This window comes from Nuphar pumila, chromosome 16 (assembly GCF_984573655.1).
Source record: "Nuphar pumila chromosome 16, dmNupPumi1.hap1.1, whole genome shotgun sequence".
Taxonomy (NCBI): domain Eukaryota; kingdom Viridiplantae; phylum Streptophyta; class Magnoliopsida; order Nymphaeales; family Nymphaeaceae; genus Nuphar; species Nuphar pumila.
Genome location: NC_143264.1, coordinates 71720354 through 71741728, shown reverse-complemented (window position 1 = coordinate 71741728; position 21375 = coordinate 71720354). Strand labels below are relative to the sequence as shown.

General features: G+C 36.0%; 1 pseudogene; it reads left to right on the top strand.

The window, feature by feature from the left end:
* Positions 1-734: 734 nt before the first annotated feature.
* Positions 735-20786, top strand: LOC149813518 (cell division control protein 48 homolog C-like; annotated as a pseudogene).
* Positions 20787-21375: the final 589 nt, after the last annotated feature.

The window sequence follows — 21375 nt, the reverse complement described above, 5'->3', positions numbered from 1 at the left end:
GGCTCCGCTTATCTGGTAGGAGCAGCTAGTGCACATCACCTTGTGTTGGGACGTTGCAAGTTCGAATCCCAATGGTATCATTGTATAACAGGTAGGGGTATGGATGCACATGAGCTTGGCATGTTCAAGCTCGGCTCACCCACATAAAATGGTGCTTAGGCTTCGCTCTAGCTCGACCCAAGCCTGAACCACTGATGTTTAGGTTTGGCTTGTGTTGAGCCCAGATTGAGCTTGGCTCGCCCACATAAAATGGTGTTTAGGCTCGGCTCGAGCTTGGCCCAAGCCTGAACCACTGATGTTGAGGTTCGGTTCATGTCTAGCCCAGACAAAGCTCAGCTTGGTTCATTAAGCTCGGTTTGGGATGAGCTCTGCTCATTCAGCAGCTCAAGCACTGCAGGGAGAGTGCATCCCAAGGCTTAGGATAGGTCCCAGCTCAGTCAGGACTCCGGGAGAGAGAGATTGATGGAAAAACAAGAGAGGTCGATGAAAGAAGAAGAGAAATCGAGCGTACTCATGTCGAGAACGTGCATCCTGGAACTCCAAACCATCATCTCCAATGTGAATGGATGTCGTGCTCCTTAGTCGCTCTCCTCCACTGCCATCCCCATAATCAATGAGAGATAGCTGAGAGAGAAGCTCAGATACACGTACCTGATGCAGGCATCGCTGATAATCCTGATCGCCATGTCTGTGGAAAGCTTGTTGAGGCCGGAGGAAAAGTGAGGGCTCTACCAATGGGGACGATAGACTTTGTGACGAGCTCTGGCTGCATCACCCCTGTTAATGCCATTTTGACGCTTGTGCTCTTTGCTGGTGCAGCAGTTAGGAAACTGCCTCTTCTCAGTAGGTTGTCCCCATGCTGGAGAAGACAAGCTCGATCGCCGCACCCAGGAAGCCAAAGAGGGGGTGGTCTTGTCCTCGATGAGTCTGGCCACCATCGTCTCAGACAGGAAAGGAGCTTGAGGCAGTGCGGGAGGCCCGAGGCGAGGCGGGGGTCAAGGAGGTGCGGAAGGGGGGGGGGAGCAGGTTATATGTCTACCACCCCCTCCCCTTAAGATGCATTGTAGCAAATGTTCTGTGTTCAGGGGTCTAAATGAGTGCCACATATATAAGAATGTGGGGCTTGTATCCCCGTGTGTGTCGGCATCACTTAGCATGTGAATTCGGTGTGGTTGTAAAGACTTAAGTACCCTTTCCCCTCCATTCCCACCATGAAATCATGGTTTGAGAAAAGCACAAAAATGTCATCCATCTAAAAATGTGAAATGATGATTCAAGATCCTCTATCTAGAAAAGTGAAACGTCAGTTCCAGAAAAGGACAAAAATGTCCTCCACGTAGAAAAGGGAGGATGATGTTAACTCTTTAAAGTCCAAATGTTCTGTTTTTTCCCTAAGCAGTAAACGTTTGCACCATCTGCTGTAACAGGAGCTCCCTCTGACGATGCACCTTTTGTTGTCGTCTGATATCGTCGAAGCACCCTTTACCATTGTCTGCTACCACCGGAGCATCCTTTTCCATCGTCTGCATGGTGGAATCATTGTTGCCACCATCGGCTGTAACTACCTTCTAGATATTTCTCCTCCACTGTCGGATTACCAAAACTCATGGTGTTTCGGTGAGTTTCGTTTAAGGTTTTGTTATATAAAAAAATTGATTTGTAAATCTGAATGTTAAATCTTACAACTGGTTTTACTATTCATGCTAAATAACACTATTTTCATACTGAAACAAATTGATTTGTACTTATCTACCTTCTGGGTATCAAAAAATAGTTAGCACGATTTGTTCTTATGAAGGCCAAACATTACAATGATATGTACTTATGAAGGCTAAATTTCTACAATGATTTGTACGTTGGAATGCAACAATGATTTATACATTTAATACAGTAGTGATTTGTGTGTTCGATGCAGCAACGATTTATATGTTTAATGCAGTAGTGATGTGTATTTTTTATTTATGAAGTTACCACGATTTGTAATTAAGTTTGTTAAATCGTACAACAATGTTTACTTAAGAAGCCCAAACGTTTCAACGATATATACTAATGAAGGTTGTGATTTCTACAACGATTTGTAAGTTTGAAGTAGCAACGATTTATACATTTAAAGCAGTAGCGATGTGTATTTATGAAGTTACCTTGATTTGTACTTAAGTTTGCTAAATCTTACAACGATGTTTACTTATGAAGCCAAATATTGTGACGATTTGTAATGTTGGTGATTGTTTAACGAATGGGATAATTTATAATATTATATACTTGGGGATGTGGTTGTAACATATAATAATGTGGTTAAATTTATGTGTTGTGCAGGTTAGCAATGACTAAAGCTCATAAGATAAAAAAAACCCCGGCATTCGATGGGATGACTATTGGAGAAATTATCCGTCAGTCCCATATATATGAGTGTTATGAAAGGTACCAAAATATAATAAAGATTGAGAATGATAAAGACAGGGACAAAACATTGGAATTGTATAATGCGAAACATTATCCATTAGATATTGAGGCTGAAGAGCAAAGAAAAAAGGATAAGGAAGAACTAAAGATGAATAAGAAGGATGAAGAGAAGGAAAAGCAAAGGAAGAAGGAGGAGGAGAATGAAAAGAAAAGGAAGAAAAGTCAAATGAAGAAGGAGGATGAGGAGAGGGAACGACAAAAAAAGAATAAGGAGAAAGAGGAAGAGAAGGAAAGGCAATTGAAGAAGAAGAAGAAGGAGGAGAGGGAAAGGAAAAGAAAGATTAAGGAGGAAGAAGTGAAGGAAAAGCGATTGAAGAAGAAGAAGGAGAAGGAGGAAGAGAACGAAAGGCAAATGATGAAGATGGAAGAGGAAAGGCAAAGGAAAAAGCATCAGGATGAGAAAGAGAAGGAAAGGCAAAGAAAGAAGCATCAAGATGAGAAAGAGAAGGAAAGGTAAAGGAATGAGAAGGAGGACAAGGAAGAGAAGGAAAGGAGAAGGAGGACGAGGAAGAGAAGAAAAGGAAAAGGAAAGAGAAGGAAGACGAGGAAGATAAGGAAAGAGAAAGAAAGAAGCAGAAGGAGGAAGAGAAGGAAAGGAAAAGGAAAAAGCAGGAGGAGAAAGAGAAGAAAAGAGAAAGGAAGGAAGAAGTAGAAAAGTAGAGGAGGGAGGTGAAGGAGCGAAGGAAGAAAGAAGTAGAAAAGCAGAGGAGGGTGGCGGCAGAGCAAAGGAGCAACAAGAAAGGCAGAGGAGGAAGAGAGAATGAATAGGGAACAAGAAAGGCAGAGGAGGGAGGAGGAAGAGCGAATAATGGAGCAACAAGAAAGGCAGAGGATGAAGAGAGGGATGAAGAGAAGAAAAGTGTGACCAAGGTACGTAAATTGCTTCTATCTGTCACGATTTAGTGGTATAGGTATTATTATGTATAGCTATTATTGTGATAGCGATTACTATGTATAGCAATTACTATGATAGTGATTACTATGTATAGTAATTACTGTAATAGCGATTACTGTGAACGATTTACTATGATAGGTATTATTATGTAAAGTGATTATTGTAATAGCAATTACTATAGTTAGCCATTACTATGTATAGTGATCACTATGATAGCGATTACTGTGAACGATTTACTGTAATAGGTATTATTATGTATAGCGATTACTATGTATAGTGATTATTGTGATAGTGAGTGTGTAATGATTATTATATATAGCGATTACTGTATATAATGACATGTAGAAGTACAAATGTGACTAATTTTGATTTGATACGAATAATATGTTATAGGAAGGTCAGAAGAGAAGTAGAGCACCAAGTAAAAAGCGTAGAGGGCAGTGTCAATGGCCTGCAGTTTTGTCGTGGTATATACAACTGAGTGAATATCAGAAGGATCGATTACGAAATATGCACTTCGACGGTCTTCTGAAGCAACATTATTTTGGAACATGCTGAAACACCATGACCCACCTGGTAAATAAGTGGAATCATAAGACAAATATATTCTAGTTTGATTCTTTTGAGATCACCATAACCCTAGAAGATGTGGTGCAGATTACGGGTCTTAAGTGCCATGGAAGTGTTGTCGTATTACGGGATTCAAACTATAACGCAATGGACAAGTGCATGGCCCTTCTAGGAATATCGATGGAGAACTGAGGTCAATGTATTTCTGGTGGAAGCAATTCAACATCGATGAAAGTTTCTTCTTTCCATAATAAATGGGAAGGTCGGTCTGCTATATGTGCATTTGAAAGAGCTGACCAAGAGTTGTGCAGCTTCCTTGTTTATTTTTTTGGACTTACTTTATTTTTGGATTTGTATGGTTCGAGGTTAAGTTACTTGTGGCTGCAGTTCTTGAAAGACTTAGATGAAGTCGACAACTATGCATGGGGTGTTGGTATGCTTGCACACTTGTATAGTCAACTTTACCGTGCGAGTAAGGATACAAAAACCACTACAGGGTTTTGGTCATTTGTTTAGGTAATTGTTTATTACATATTTGGTAGTTATGGACTAAGATCATTGAAGGTTATAGTCTTACTAATATATTGATTTTGTAGGCCTAGGCGTGGGAGTATATTGTCGCCTTGCATCCTCAATGTGACCCTGCGATTTGTGGTTTTCCCAAGATCGATCGGTGGAGTAGAATAAATGTCAAGGAGGATAATGCTAAGTTCATTTTATATGGCAATTAAATGAGGTAAATGGTTTAAAATCAATTACAATTGTTTCAGCATTTATCATTCATTAGTATAAATCATTGAAATATTTAACATTCTTAAGTAATCATCGCTTCAGGATTTTATCTTCGTTAGTACAAATCGTTATCGCATTAGCATTCAGTAATATAAATTGTTTTAATATTTAAGATTCTTAAGTAATAAGCATTGTAAGATTTTGTATTCCTTAGTATAAATCGTTATCGCTTTAGCATTTAACTTTCATTATTGTAAATCATTGTAATATTTAGCATTCTTAAGTAATGATCATTGCAGGATTTTGTCTTCGTTAGTACAAAGCGTTATCATTTTAGCATTTAGCATTCGTTATTGTAAATCGTTGTAATATGTAGCATTTATTAGTGTAAATCATTTTAATACAAATCACTTATTAGTAACAATCATTGTAATATATTTAGCACTCGTTATTATAAATTATTTTATTATTTAGCATTCATTAGCATGAATAATTATGTTTATACCTAAACCATAATTTTTAATGTACAGGTTGTGTGGAGACCGTATGGAGATGAAGAGGACGAGGACCAAGAGCTTGTTGCTGAGGCTGTAAGATTGTCTGGCTGCGATATTTGGTTGTTTAGCAAATCTAAAGCTGAGTTACAGCATGGTAGTCGAGTTCTCCTACAAGCTGGCTTAGGTCAGTCTACCCCAAAGCAGCCTGTGGAAGTGAGAAGGATGATGAATAGTAGTGGGGCTAAGAACGTGGATTGGCACGAACGTTTCAGGGAATAATTGGATAGCTGGTACAAAAGAGGTGTTTGTGCCATAGCATATGATTATAAGGAACGACAATATGACCCCAACTATTTCAAAAAATATTGGGAACCCATGTGTCAAAATCTGGAGATTGAGAAGACGCGACGTGAAAATATTGGGAACCCATGCATCCCTCTTGTTCCCTATCATATCATCTCTCAGTATAGAAAAAATGTCTATCATTTTTCTCCGGCTACAACAACAATTCTCTGAGTTGCAGTACACGATGAGGAGCGAACACAGCTCACAAAAAATAAAGTAGTCTTCATCACAAGGTTAGAGATGTTGGAGAGGGAGATTAAAGAGTTACAGAAGCGGGTGAAGAATTTGGGGAGATAACTGCGGTCACAATATTGTACACTGGTAGAAATGATTATCAGTGGTTTTAATAAGATCGAGAGAACCAAGAGTCCACCGAGAAAAGAGAGTCCACCAAGGAAAAGAAAGAGACGATTTGTATGTCATAGTCCATCTGAGTCGTCAAGTGTCACTGAATAAACATTATGTGATTTTTTTACCCCGATAATTATTTATTGTAATTCTATAATTCTTTTTTGTAATGTAACATTCTATAAATATATATATTTTTTTAATAAGTATAACACACAAGTGCCATTGAACAAATCGCTGTAATGTTCGGCCTTCATAAAAAAAATTGAAGAAGCAGTTAGCGTTATGTACTGCGGAAATTATGATTTGCTTTTATGAGTTGTCTTCCTATCATGATTTATATAATGATTGATAAAAGGTTGAAATGATTTGCACGTATGAAGGCTACGTGCTATCGTGATTTGCTTGATATTATGAATGAAACAGTGAAAGTGATTTACAACTGCTACTTAAATCGGTCTCAAATTGTAAATCATATTGTGAACGAAACAATGAAATCGATTTTTACTTTAGTAAGTCTAAACCTATCGCAATAGAATATATCATTCACATAGACAAAGCTCATAAATGCAAATCGCGATAGGACAAATTATTTTCGCTTTATGTCCGTGGCTCTACAGATCGTGATAAATTACTTCTATAAAAAAAGTTGTGATCTCTTATAGAAAGAACTATATAATTATTGAATGTTACGTTACAACAAAGAAATATAACTGGTTGCAAGCCAATCAATATTTTAGTAATAGTTGCAAAGCGATATGAGTAAATTGTGATATTACATATCGATATCGTTCACAAATACAAACAAAGATATATCGTTGTCGCAGTAACTTCATATATACAAATCAATGTCCCAATAATTATTTTTTGTAATTCTGTAATTCTTTGTTGTAATTCTATAATTCTTTTGTGTAACGTGATATTCTATAAGTGTATAAATCTTTTATTGTCCTATCGCGATTTACTTTTACGAGCATTGTCTACGTGAATGATATATCGTATCGCGATTTACATAATGATTGATTCATAAAAGGTGAAAAGAAAAAACAATAAACAAATTGACATGATGTTTAGACTTAGTAAACTATAAATCGAGGTAACTTCATAAATATAAATTGATGTAACTTCATAAATATAAATCAACATCGTTTACAAGGACAAACAAAGACATATCATTGTCGTGGTAACTTCATAACTATAAATTGATGTGATTTACAACCACATTTATTTACAAAAAATATAAGTATTTAGTTACAATACATCATGACCAATGGTTTGACTTAGATACAATACATGACCACCATCATCAAAGAAAACAAACATCATCATCAGCATGAACCCCACATCCAAATAGTGATGTGCTTCGATTGCAATCCAGGTGGGCATGAAATCCATCTTGCTAGTGTAGAAAGCTTCGAGGCAGAACTAAAGTATATTGAAGGTATGGATTGCAACAGGTAGAGAAGATGCAGCTCGCACGACTAGCATATTTGTCATGAAGTATATCAAAGATTAGGCAGATATTTTTTCAACTGTGAAGGATGGTAGTCACCTTAGAGAGAAGTATGGAAAGCACCTTTAATTTACTGAGTGGCATTCGCTAGTCACTAGGAATGATAGAAGGCAAATCTATCTACCAATGGAGGTCCTTATCTTTTTGCAAGTTTGTTTTTGCAACACATAGTGATAATTTCAGTTGTTAGTTTTCTTTTCTATGTGAACCAATAGAGAAGATGAAGCTCGCACGATTGTAGCATATTTGTCATGAAGTATATCAAAAATTAGGCAGATATTTTTCCAACTGCGAATGATGGAGGGTACGACAGTAGGAATAGATCAAATAGATGGTCATCAGCATCACTCATTGTCTATCATGCAGAATATATGTGCTTGCTCTGGTATACAAGGAAGAAAAAGGAAGATGAATGCGGAGGAGAAAAAGAAAGAAAAAGAAGAAGAAGAAGAAGAAGTTGTGTTGCCGCATAAAAGAGGAAGAGTTGTTAAATAGATTAGGGTTTTATACATGGACCACGGGTCGGGTAGGGTTTTACATAGAATAGGGTTTTACACAGATATATATTAGGGTTTTAGATATACTAGGGTTTTATGCACGTGTACACAAATCGATACGATGTTCAGACTTAGTAAATACAAATCGAGGTAACTTCATAAATACAAATCAATTTACAACTTGAGAACGATTTAAATAATAGTTGCAAATCAATTTCACTATTTCGTTCATAATATTTTAGTAAATCGCTATATTACATATCGATATTGTTCACAAAGACAAACAAAGACATATCGTTTAGTGTTTAGGGTTTCAGGTTTTGGGTTTAGGATTTATAGTTTAGGGTTTATAGTTTAGGCTTTAGGGTTTAGGGTTCATGGTTTTGGGTTTGGGGTTTGGGGTTTGGGGTTTGCGGTTTAGGGGTTTAGGGTTTGGATTTGATGAAAGTTAAATGGGTCTCACGACCAACCCAATCCAATCACTCTCCCGCTTAAACCCATCAATTCAATTGAATGCACCTCATCCCACCAAATCTGTTTGAATATCCTATTGTGATTTGCCTATTTGAGCTTTGTCTATGTGAATGATATGTCGTATTGCGTTTGCACAATGACTGATTCAATCGTAAAAGCAATTAGCGTTGTGTACATTAGAAATTATGATTTGCTTTTACGGTTTTCTATCGTGATTTACACAATGATTGACAAAAGGTTGAAATGATTTATACGTATGAAGGCCACGTGCTATCATGATTTTCTTTTACGGGCTATGTCTATGTCAATGATATTTGCTATCATGAACTATAGAAGTATTCTAGCACGATCTGTACAACCACGGATATAAAGCGGAAACGATTTGTTCTATCGTGATTTGTGTTTACGAGCTTCGTCTATGTGAACAATATGTCCAATCGCGATTAGGTTTTAGGATTTAGGGTTTAGGGTGTAGGTTTTAGGGTTTAGGTTTAGGTTTTTGGGTTTTAAGGGTTTAGGGTTTTAGAATTTAGTGTTTAGGGTTTTGGGTTCAGGGTATAGGGTTTAGGGTTTATAGTTTAGTCTTTAGGGTTTAGGTTTTGGGGTTTGCGGTTTAGGGTTTTAGGGTTTTAGGGGTTTAGGGGTTTGGGGGTTTAGGCTTTAGGTTTTAGGGTTTAGGTTTTTGGGTTTTAAGGGTTTAGGATTTTAGAATTTAGTGTTTAGGGATTAGGGTTTAGTGTTTCGAGTTTAGGGTATAGGGTTTATAGTTTAGGCTTTAAAGTTTGGGGTTTGCAGTTTAGGGTTTTAGGGGTTTAGGATTTAGGGTTCAAGGTTTGGGGTTTGTGTGTTAGGGATTAGGGACTATATATATATATATATATATAGTTTAAATTGGGTTTGGATTTGATGAGAGTTAAATAGGTCTCACAACCAACCCAATCCAATCACTCCCCCACTTAAACCCATCAATTCAATCGAATGCATCTCATCCCACCAAATCCGTTTGAATATCCTATTGCGATTTGCCTATTTGAGCTTTGTCTATGTGAATGATATGTTGTATCGTATTTACACAATGACTAATTCAATCATAAAAGCGATTAGCATTGTGTACACTAGAAATTATGATTTGCTTTTATGGTCTTTCTATCGTGCTTTATACAATGATTGATAAAAGGTTGAAATGATTTATACGTATGAAGGCTACATGCTATCGTGATTTGCTTTTACGGGCTATGTCTATGTCAATGATATTTCCTATCGTGAATTATAGAAGTATTCTAGCACGATCTATACAACAATGGACATAAAGCAGAAACAATTTGTCCTATCACGATTTTTGTTTATGAGCTTTGTCTATATGAACGATATATTCAATCGCGATTAGGGTTTAGCTTTGTCTAAGTGAATGATACGTCCTATCGTGATTTACATAATGAATGATTCATAAAAGGTGAAAAAGAAAAATAATAAACAAATCGAGACGATGTTTAGACTAGATAAAGTAAAAATTGAGGTAACTTCATAAATACAAATCGATTTACAACTTGATACCGATTTAAGTAACAGTTGCAAATCGATTTCACTGTAACAATACGTGCTATCGTGATTAGCTTGCAACCAGTTATAATTCTTTTTTGTGACGTAACATTTTATAATTATATAATTCTTTCTATAACAGATCGCGATTTATTTCTTATAGAGGAAGTGTCCTATCATGATTTGTACAGCCACAGACAAAAATCAGAAAAGATTTGTTTTATTGCGATTTGCATTTACGAGCTTTGTCTATGTAAATGATATGTCCTATCATGATTTATAGAAATTGATGCCTATTGGCTTGCAACTAGTTATAAATTTTTTTGTAAAAGGTAGATGAAACGACGTTTTTTAATTTAATTAATGTGCAATGCAATTTATTTGTGCACGATTTTTTAAAATGAGCGGTATGTGAAACAATGTTTTCTTTATAAATGAATGACACATCGCACAAATTCAGGAGGGTGTCGCTTTGCTTTGCTTCATGAGTAAGGAACAGATAAACCAACATTTTTTTATAAACGATGTATTTGTGGGTTGAACATATGACCAGCTTCATCGCAAAGGGGGTATCGATGGCAATGAAGGAGACGACGACAGCTACACGGCTAGCGATGGCGAGCAAGGAGACAATGACAGCTACACGACCAACGATGATGAATCAGACATATATTTTCTAAACCTCATGATGAGTTTTTTTATAATTTGTATCTTTTATGGCGTATATTCGATTTGTGTTGTGTACTGTAAAAAGGAATTGCAATATCGTTTATTGAATATTCTACTAATGTCAGTGAAACATCCAAAAAAAAATGTATCCAAAAACTCAGCAAAGAGCTTCAAGATAACATCAACCGGCTGCAAGATGAATTTATAGAAGGAAACACTATCAATAATTTTGTACGTATAAAACCACTATTAGTTATACATTTACTTATGCCATGGGTATGTATGTTAACATGTGCTTATTTGTTGCAAACATACTATATACGATTTTGTCATGTATATTCAACTCAACAATCAATACTAGACGCATCGTCACCCCTTATTTTATGGTATATCGGTTCTCGTAACAGTTTATTTTTTTTTATTTACTCTTGTTGCTTTGTGTTTTAACCTTACTATTATTATTGTTTCGTTCAACGGAGTTTTGTCCAGCGACTGCCATACGCCATTAGATTTCAAGATGGACTACAATGTTGGGGTAACGATGATCATTGCAGAGACTTTTGGTCAAGTGAAAAGGTAAGTGAAGAAGCCTATTGTCCAAGATATTATATCGATTTAAGACATTATTTTGATTCTTAATATCGATTTGTATGTTGATTCTAAGATATCAATATGAATTTCTATATCGATTTGTAAGATATTTTATTATCAATTTGCAGATATTGATTTCTACATTGTGGCATTCTTGTGAGTATTGGGTCTTATAAGTGATGGATTTATGAAAAAAACAAATATGGTGCTACAACTCATTAAACTTTCACATTGGTATACAACGTGACATTATTTATTTGGTAAGTTTCTATCTATAAGTGTATTGTATCTTGTACGGTGACCCAGAATTTACTTGCTTTTGCATTAACCACAGAAGGGATTCATCAAAGAAGTTTTGGGTGTCGACATTAGCGAGTGGAGGTTTCACTGCGCACACAATGCACTTTTACAAAATAATGGCATCGATTATGGCGTATTTGTAATAAAGTATATTGAAGCAATATACAATGGACAACAACCTGATTTCGACATTGTATGCTCTATACTTAAACATGTTTTATTATCCTATATTATTGGGGACTCAATTTATATATTGGTGTTACATTACTTTTTTGTTGCAGGATGATATACTAGGATTTTGCACAAAACTATGCAAAAAATTGGTGGAGTTTCTAATTGCAGAAAAGAAAAAATCTCAAACGAAAAGAATACCTAGAAGGCAACGAACGACGCAGCCCCACTAGGAGTAATATGATGTACATCAATTTATAACAGATTTTGTAAACTGTGTATACAAATTTTGTAAGACTGTGTATACAAATTATGTAAATCTCTCTGAGCTGAAATAAAAATTCAACAATTATCCCGATTTGACCAAACACGTCAATAGGTTAGACTGTTATTTGTAGCAAATAGAAATTGGTGTCACATGACATAGACGTCATTGTGTAAATCGTTATAGGACACTATCTAACAAAAAAGAGAAAGAAAAAATAAATTGACATAATGTTTATTGGTAAATTACAAATCTAGGTAACTTGATAAATATAAATCGACTTACAACCACAATTCTTTAAGTTTCATAGAACAATAGTATTTGTTCTATCGCGATTTGTTGTTACAAGCTTTGTCTATGTGAACGATATGTCTTATCATGATTTGCATAATGACTGATTCATAAAAGGCGGAAAAGAAAAACAATAAACAAATTGACACGATGTTTAGACTTAGTAAACTACAAATCTAGGTAACATCAACGATACAAATCGAGGTAACATCAACGATACAAAACAAGGTAACTTCATCGATATGTTTCTGCAGGCAGAGAAGATTGAACCGCACGAATGCAACATATTTGTCATTGTTATATTCTGTGTAAACTTTGATATACTTCACAACAAATATACCACAGTCGTGGTCTCCTCGTTTGTTTTATATCGAGCACATATAAGGCTTCGCATCATTGTGTAAAGTACAAATTGATTTAAGTAACAATTGATATTCTATATTTTGTTCACAATATTTTATGAAATTTTATAAATGTATAATTCTTTTTTTAATAAGTGTAAAGCGCTAGTGCCACTAAACAAATCATTGTAATGTTCAGCCTTTGTAAATAAAAATCATAAAAGTGATTAGCCTTGTATACAGTGGAAATTATGATTTGCTTTTACGGTCTTCCTATCGCGATTTACATAATGATTGATAAAAGGTTAAAATGATTTGTGCATATCAAGGCTACGTGATATCAAGATTTGCTTTTACGGGATATGTCTATGTGAACGATATTTCCTATCGCAATTTACAAAATGACTGCTTGAATGGTACAAATGGACCTCTCGTTTAGAATTAGTAAAGTACAAATTGAGGTAACTTCAACGATACAAATCGAGTTAAATTCTTAAATACAAATCGATTTCGTTCACAAAGACAAACAAAGACATATCATTGTCACGGTAACTTCATAACTACAAATTGATGTGATTTATAACCACATTCATTTATAAAAAAGATGAGTATTTAGTTACAATACATCATGACCAATGGTTTGGATTAGATACAATACATGACCATCATCATTAAAGAAAACAGATATCATCACCAGTATCAAACTCACGTCCAAATAGTGATGTGCTTCTAATGCAATCCAGTTGCGCATGAAATATAGATTCCTAGTGCAGAAAGCTTCAAAACTGCAGATTGTATGAGATACCAACATATAGAGAAGATGACGCTTGTGCAACTGCAGTATATTTGTATTGAAGTATATCGAAGATTAGACATATATTTTTTCAACTGCGAAGTATGGTTTATGAACGATGGAGGGTCTGGCAGTAGGAATAGATCAAATAATGGTCATGAGCATCACCCTCTGTCTATCATGCAGAATATTTATGCTTGCTTCGGTATGGCAGCAATGATTGAGGATGATTATGGTTGTTATATTCTGCATAAACTTCGATATACTTTATGACAAATACGCCACAGTCATATGTGTCATGAATATACCGATGTATACACAAAAGATAACCACCATAATCATCATCCAAGATTATACAAATCTTTTCATACGATGTGAAACAACTACGTTATCAGCATCAAACATCATCTATCAAGCACAGGTAGAAGAAACACAGAAAAACAAAGAAGAAAGAAAAATATAAGGAAGAAGAAGAAGACGAATGCGGAGGAGAAAAAAGAAGAAGAAAAAGTTGCACTGCCACAGAAAAGAGGAAGAGAGGTTAAATAGATTAGGGTTTTAGACCTCGACAATAGGTCGAGTCGGATCGGGTCGGGTTTTACATAGAATAGGATTTTACACAGATCTATATTAGGGTTTTACATATACTAGGGTTTTACGCACGTGTACACAAATCGATACGATGTTTAGTATTAGTAAAGTAAAAATCAATTTAAGTAACTATTGCAAATCAACTTCATTGTTTCGTTCATAATATTTTAGTAACAGTTGCAAATCGATATAAGTAAATCACGATATTACATATCGATATCGTTCACAAAGACAAACACGTCATTCACAATAACAAAGATGTATCATTGTCGTAGATGATTATGGTCATTTATTTTAAATAAGCCAAATAATTGGTCATGATGTATTGTAACTAAATACTAATATTTTTTGTAAATAAATATGGTTGTAAATCACGTCGATTTGTACTTAAGCGGATTTGTCTATGTGAACGATATGTCGTATCGCAATTTATATAATGACTGATTCATAAAAGGCGGAAAGGAAAAATAATAAACAAATTGACACGATGATTAATAAAAGGTTGAAACGATTTATACGTATGGAGGCTATGTGCTATTGTGATTTGCTTTTTTAGGCTATGTCTATGTCAACGATATTTTCTATCGTGATTTACACAATGACTACTTCAACAGTTCAAATCGACGTCCCATTTAGAATTAGTAAGGTACAAATCAAGGTAACTTCAATGATACAAATCGTGTTAACTTCTTAAATACAATCTATTTCATTCACAAAGACAAACAAAGACATATCATTATCGCGGTAACTTCTTAAGTACAAATCCGGATGATTTACAACCACATTCATTTATAAAAAATATTAGCTCGTGTAAATCGTGATAGGACACTACATGGTATAACGATCTATATACCAAATATATCACCGTAAAGGTGATTTACTAATGGTATAAAAATTAAGCTACAGTGATTTAACAACAATCATGCACAGGTAGTAAATGCAACAACTTTTTAAATTTAAGACAATTTATTTACAGAACTTTTTGCGCAATGATTCAACTACAGTATATGTATAACGATTTATATATGTGAAGGCCAAATGAGACAACATTTTTTACTAATGGTATAAGCACTGAACAACAGTGATTTATCTACGGTATCAAAATTGTAGTTCAGTAGGCTAGATGAGACAACGATTTATACATATGAAGGATACATATTACAACGATTTATGCATGTGAGTGATACATATTACAATAATTTATACATGTGAAGGATACATTATTAAATAGAATTTACACATGATTCCTGTGATTCATAGCTCACTTTCGAATTGAACTGAGCCTGTCATTCCTAACTTCTGAAGAAAAACAAAACATGATGCATCCCTAACTTCTACATAATTTTGCTCTCTATCTACCTATTTAAAAGAATGTGGGATTGAACATAGGATCACCTGTCTTCATGCCCATGAACAGAATGGTTGTGTTGAAAAAAAACATCGCCATATAGTAGAGACGGGCCTTACCCTTTTTGCTCAAGCTGGGGTAGGTGTTAAATTTTGGGACTTTGCTTTTGAAACTGCATTCTATTTGATAAATCTCCTTCCATCTCTTGTCACAAAAATGAAGTCGCTGTTTCAATTGCTCTTTTTGGCAAAGCTCCTGATTACAACTTCTTTAAAGTTTTCGGTTGCATGTGTTACCCTTGTTTAAGCCCCTTTTAACACTCGTAAACTTCAATTTTGTAGCCACAAGAGTATGTTTTTAGTGTATAACTGTCCACATAAGGGTTATCTTTGTTTCTAACCTTTCTCCCTCAAAGTTATTGTGAGTCGGCGCGTTGTTTTTTATGAACATCAATTCCCGTTCAAAACCATAAAATCATCATCTACGTCATCTCCTTCGTCACCAGGCCCACCTATTCCCATTTTGTTACCTTTTCTACCCTCAATGCTAACCCCTTCTTTACCTCAGCCCTCTCCTTCCCCCATTTCCCCACTTCTTTGTGAAGACTCCACACCGGCCCCTGCCTCTCCTCCTCCTCCCCCACGTACTCATCATATGGTCAATAGGTCTCAAACTGGGACCCTTAAACCCAACACTCATTATCTGAGGCCGATGATGACCTAGAACCCACCTATTTCACGCATGCCCACAAAATTCTACACTGGCGTCTTGCTATGGAAGAGGAGTTTAATGCCTTGCTCCCTAATCACACCTGGACCCTTGTCCCTCCTCCCTTGCTGTGATGCCACAGTTATGTATTCATAATTTTTCTGAAATGCTTGTTCCAGGAATAGAGGTTATAGGTAGCAGTTTGCACACCATCACTCAAAAGCAAAACGTCTATTTTATGCTTCGTTTTTGCAAATCATGCTTAAGTGGAGCACTATGTTTCACTTCATTCTCTTTTACTTAGCATTTTATGTTGGCATCATCTCTCAAAACTCTCCCATTGGCTAGTTTCGAGTTTTTCCAACAGTGTCAGATTCAAGTGACTTTTTTCTTGTCTTTTAAGGGCGGTGGAACCTCAAGGATCAAAAGAATACATATGCCATGTTAACCTCGGTAGCTATTTGAATTTGTTCTTCCTCCATGACTGCCTGGGAATCTCAATGTGGCAATCAGTTCCAAGTAGTACAACTGTATTACCTTAAATCCACCTGCATTTTTCAATTAGTTATAAAACAATATGTTTTTTCTCACTCCTAGAGATTTTGAACTGGCATGTGTGTGTGTATGCATGGGTCCTAATTGTTAAAATGGAAATAGGAGGGTGATCCTTCTGAGAGTGAGAGAACAGATAAAACCTTATTATTGATCCAAGTTAGTCTGAACTTATTTTATCTCTTCAAGTTATTTTATTTGGCTAACTTAAGAAGAAAATTGGATAGATTTTTTATAATTCTTAAAATTGCATATTGTAGACAAAGATGCAATGCCAAAAGGAAAGAGCTGTCTAGTGTCTACTGAGTTGAATGAAGTAGGATATTCTCAAAGTATAGTTCTAAGGAAAGGAAATCGAGGAATTAATATGGCTATTCTAACTGGGAGAAGAGGCCATGTGACAGGGATATTCTGAAATTGCAGAGATTTGGTTCGCTCAAGCTACTGAGTATACCAATTTCCAAACAAGAATCATACATGTACATAAAGCAAATATTTTAAATGTTATGTCCACTTAGATTTAAACTAACCTAGCTGGATTAAGAAATTGAGTCAGACCTGGATCAGTCATGCATGTGCATAAGACTAACCTAGGATACTGTTAGATATAGACCATAATGTACCTTTTCATGCCAATGTCAAAGCTGATTCAGGTCAATTCTGTGATCGTTCAGGGGTAGGTGGACTTCATTTAGACTTGGGTTGCTATAAGTCTGGGTCTATGAGCACTTTCATGCAGTATTCTTGTGTCCGTAGAGGGATTGTCACCATGAATACAAGAGTTCAGCTACTAAACTATGGAGAACATGAAAGCAATCATCCTCAATTAACACGAATTTCTCCTTCAGATGTTGAGTGTGTTGATTTATAGCAGTTAATGTAGTGGAAGTGGTGCCAAGTGGCATATGCTTAGCTAACTTGACCCTTGACTAGCTAAGGACCTCTAGTTCAGCTCAAGGTATCATATGCTCGGTCCATTAAGGTTGATCAGAGGAAGTGAGGCCAATTGGTCCCTGACTAGATAAGGACCTCTAGTTATGCAAATCACATGGGTCCATTGGTCCGTTAGGGGGCCTCAAAAGATGTGTCTTGTCTTATTTTCAACAATCAGACAGAAATTTTTCATCTTTTTTTCCTTGAACTAAGGTTTGCTATGCTTCTGGAGCATTAGATTGGAAGATAGTTTGCTGGATCTCAATCTCAACCAGAGAAAAGGGAGGAGGAATGGTATTTTCTTTTCTTTTCGGGTGTGTGCACTTCATTTAATTTTTTTTATGAGGTATGAAGTCTAGAAGGTTCCTGATGCTTCTGACTGGGCTTAGGGAATTTCATGTGTATCGGATGGAGCTTGTCCATTAAGGGTTTTGTTTGCATTTTTATATTATTTTATTGCTGCAACCATCAATGGCTTTATCTACTTTGGTGGAGCCTTTTTTTGTTTCCTTTCTTCCATAAATTGTGTTCTGCATGTTTCCAGGAAGCAGCTGCAGTGGTTCAACCTTCATCTAAAAGAGAGGGATTTTTCACCATGCCTGACAAAACATGGGATGATGTTGGTGGTATGTACTCATTGAGGAAGGAGTTTGAACTTTACATAGTGGGACGTATTAAACATCCTGAAGATTATGCGGTAATTTCTGTTTATATTCCCTGGAGAATGGGCACATTAATTCCAATATGTTAATAAGGAGCTGACATTGCTTCAAGTATCTTAATCAAATTCTCTTTGGCATCTATATCCTGTTAGTTGAGCAAGGGTTTCTTGCTGTTCTGAATAAAGCTTTTAGCTTATATGATTTAACACCCCGATAGTGTATGTTGGCGTGTAATGCTTTTAAGAACTTGATAATTCAATTGGTCATGACAGATTATTTTTACTTATTTGAATGAGTAAATAATTATATAGAACCCTTCCAGAACGTTGTCTTCATTTAAACCAAAGATAGTTTATTTAAGTCTAACAATCTCTTGGTCTTTCGTGATCAATGTCAATATGCATGTGGGGTGTTCTTTATTCTTTTTCCTTTTGCATCCGTCACCTATTCTTAGGCTGGCCTGCACTGTGGTTTCATGCATGAGAAATGAAATACTTGTGAAAGCGACTTTTGTGAGTGATTTTGTTTGCAGGAATTTGGAATGGTTCTGGAGACTGGATTTTTGCTTTATGGACCACCGGGCTGTGGAAAGTCACTGATTGCTATGGCTGTAGCAAATGAATCTAGAGCCAATTTTATACACATAAAGGTCTCTCTTTTTTTTTTTGCTTAGGGGTACCATTTCTTGGATTAGATGATACATCCATCTTCTATTTCTTGGCTCAATGAATTCGTTGCTTGTTTAGTATTTTGATGCATTTACTGCTAATATATGGGGCCCTGAAATTCTGAGCAAATATGTGGGAGAAAGTGAGTTGGCGATTTGGATAATTTTCAGGCATGCTCGTACTTGTGCACCATGCATACTTTTCTTTGATGAGGTACCAGCTGTTAACCGTCAAAATTACTTAGCACCTATACTCTGGATTCAAACTGTGATAATTGTGGTAGGTATCTAAATAGTTGCAAGCTATGGTAGCTGTGTAATTGAATGTGATTGATTTATCTTGTTTAGATCCACATTCAATGTTGTGGCTGAATTATCAATTGAATTCTTGGTTTTGAACCCTGTACACAAGGCATCTGAAGAATTTTCTTTTTGTTTTTTGGCTTCTTTTTCAGTTCTTCACAAACTTTTTATATTGCCCGCCTGAAGTTTTATGAAATAACTCTGATTATGGCAATAAAAGTATTTGAAATGCTCAATATTTCTTCCTTGACAGAGATGGTCATTATTTTTCTACAAACTAGAACACCAGCAAGAGCATTTACCTCCGTTGAGCTAATTTCTTTCATTTAACCTTTTGCAATTTGATGCACACTAATGCATATTTTCATATAGCAGTTTCAACATTTTTGTTGTCTTTCCTTTCACTTTTTTCCCCTTATTTTCTACATTTTTCAGGTGGATGCTTTGACAACAAAAAGGGGAAAAGATGGTGGATGGGTTGTTGAACGGCTCATGAACCAGGTGAAGATTGCTTAAATTATGTTGGTTTTCTCTGGATTATTTAGGGAGTTTCATTCAGTTTCTGGGTTACACTGAATGAAGTTGTTTGTGTTTCTTGCTTTTGTTGCAGCTGCTTATAGAGCTTGATGGCGCCGACCAGCGGAAGGGTGTTACGTTATTGGTGCTACAAACCGGTAATTGTTGCTGATCAATAATTCACTCCTGTTTAAACAAGAAGACACGTCTCAGGTTGCAACAGTATGGATCACCTGACCCATATTTCTGTGTAGATCTCTTACACGTCTTCCTGATTTCATATGGGACATCACCTAGCCTGAAACAAACCAAGACGTGCTAGGAAATAAGTTTGTTCTCTTTTCAATTCTCTGAGATATCACATGCATTTTTTCAGGCCTGATGCAATTGACAGAGTTCTTCTGAGACAGGGAGGCTAGGAAAACTCATGTTTGTCCCTTTACCTAGTGCTGATGAGCGCAGATCCATTTCGAAGATTGTCTCGTAAGCGGCCTATATCTCCAGATGTGAACTTTGATGACCTAATGCAATAGACTGAAAATTTCAGTGGAGCCGATCTCGCGAAGTGGGTATGATTATGTACTTCCTGCCTTTATACATCACTTCTGTATGGTTTCCTGGTACAGGGTTCTAGCCGGATATCGGCCAGGGCCTGAATGCTAGTGGGCTTTACAACATCTTATTGTGATGGCATGATCATCCTATTAGCATGAATCATATTCTTGCACGTTACCCTGCTTTGGACAAATCCAATGAAGTTAATGTCTTTATCTGCTAGCTAAAAATCCATGTTGGGATCTATTGATCCTCAAGATGAATACAATACTCCAGCTTTTTTGGGAGGAATAAGACCCTTTTTCTCATGCAATATTCACTATAGTGCCCAGTGATGACACTTCTAACATGCTTCTACCTAATGCTTATAGGTGGAGGAAGCTGCTATGGCTGAATTTGAAGAAAAACAAAATGCTGAAAATAGTATGAAACCAAAAGGATACCGATGGCTTATCAATAAATCACACTTTGAGGTGGCCTTGAAGAAGGTTTCTCCATCGGTCACGGAGAAGGTAAAACGGCTATCAGCATGCTCAAGGTTCTTTGCTCTTGATTATAGGTTTTCAACTACCTGTTTACTGAATTTTATGTTTGTTTTTCATCTTTGAGCAGCAAAGATATTACAACGAAATATCACAGCATTTGGGGAAAGGTTGACAGCGTGTAGATTTGATCTTGGTTGTTATTTTTGTATGCTTTAGTGCGCATAAGGCGGGCTAGCAGCCTCTGTGCTGCATTGTATTTATTGGTGCAACAATTTTGGAAATCGAAATGAAAATGAAAATAGGCAATTGATTTTTTTGCTCCCATATGTGCTTGGCTATTTTATTTATTGAATTAAAAAAAATGCTTAGTAATTATAGTATATCCAACTTGGTTTATTAGTCCGATCCTATCACCCTTAGTTTGTGGTGGCAAAAGTTAAAAACGATCGTTGAAAAAGGGCATCTCGTGTCGTGTTATGTTAAACTATTTACTAAGGTGGTACATCAGTTAGTTCTGATTACAGTAAATTAGTAAATATGCGAGAAAAAATCAGAAGAAAATTTAAATTTGAATTCAGTTGCCTATATTTTGCCCAAAGTTCTAGGATTTATCTCATTTTTTAGAGCTGGAAAAACTGTGGGCGAGAAATTTTGGTGAAAAACTGATGGTGATAACTTTGTCAATGATTCAAATATACCATGGTATTATCAGGATATATTGCAACTTTTTCTTTGGGTGGTGAGGGGGGTTAGATAGCAAG